Raw genomic sequence first — 926 nt, 5'->3', positions numbered from 1 at the left:
GCAACAGCATCTATTCCCAAACGTATGAGCCGTTCCTGAGATGCCAGACTCAAAGTACACTCAAAGCATGTTCACATTTCTGTGCAGTAATTAGTGCAAAAACTTAAAATTAAATCTCTCTAAAGAAAAGAAAAATGCAACCTTAAAACTTATATTCAACTTACTCTATGTATGATCTCTTCATCAATAGCATCTATTAGGCAAATTCTAAGAAATATACATCAAAATGAAAGATAACAGTAACTACCCAGCTAAGATGTTTTAGCTACATTAATCTTTTTCACTCGTTTAATAATGTTAATAATTTTATTAAAGTGTTTACTTGGAATATGCCAGTATTGTCACGAGGGCCAAATTAACATTCGTAAGCTACAAGAGAAGTCTCCATTAAAATGCATACCTTACTTTGCTCTGTAAGTCATGTTAAGAATTATTCTTTTCCTAAAAGCCTGTAATCTTTGTCTTTTCTTTACTGATGTTCAAAAGCGCATTTGGCAGAATATATGTGATTATGCTTTAGTGCACTGCATTAACATGGCTGAAAACAAAGCAAAACAATGAGTCTAACTTTGTGACAATATACCTAAAACATCTCGACTGTCTAGTATAAACTATCTCATACTAGTAATCTGGACATGCTTTTATATTTGCGTAAAATTTCCCTTTGTCAGTCTTCCGAATTTTACATAACCATACTACCGTAAAGCGAAGGTTAGTTACACTCTCCCTTTCCTTTATCTTGAGATCAGAGGAAGGCTGGTGTGTGCCAGAAGGTCATGATTCCCCCACCCTGCTTTCTTCTTTTGTTTTTGCTTGTTTTTTTCGGAATCTTTCTTTGCCTTGAATGCATTCCTGCGACTGTGTTCCAGAATCACTTTTATTACACAAGAGAGCTATAAGATCAATGCGATTTCTCCATAGATCTT

The 926-nt window shown here is 34.6% G+C and overlaps 1 protein-coding gene across 1 annotated transcript in view; it reads right to left on the bottom strand.

Moving 5' to 3' along the window:
* Nucleotides 1-926, bottom strand: part of LOC119588872 (A disintegrin and metalloproteinase with thrombospondin motifs 9-like) — a gene marked incomplete at its 5' end in the record, with an annotated part of 149,434 nt that overhangs the window by 2,879 nt on the left and 145,629 nt on the right. The window contains 1 exon segment of the mRNA XM_037937511.1: nt 1-926.

The sequence above is a fragment of the Penaeus monodon genome, chromosome 24 (genome assembly GCF_015228065.2).
Source record: "Penaeus monodon isolate SGIC_2016 chromosome 24, NSTDA_Pmon_1, whole genome shotgun sequence".
Classification (NCBI taxonomy): Eukaryota; Metazoa; Arthropoda; class Malacostraca; order Decapoda; family Penaeidae; genus Penaeus; species Penaeus monodon.
Note: the sequence above shows the minus strand (reverse complement) of the source record. Positions and strands in the feature narration are given on the sequence as shown.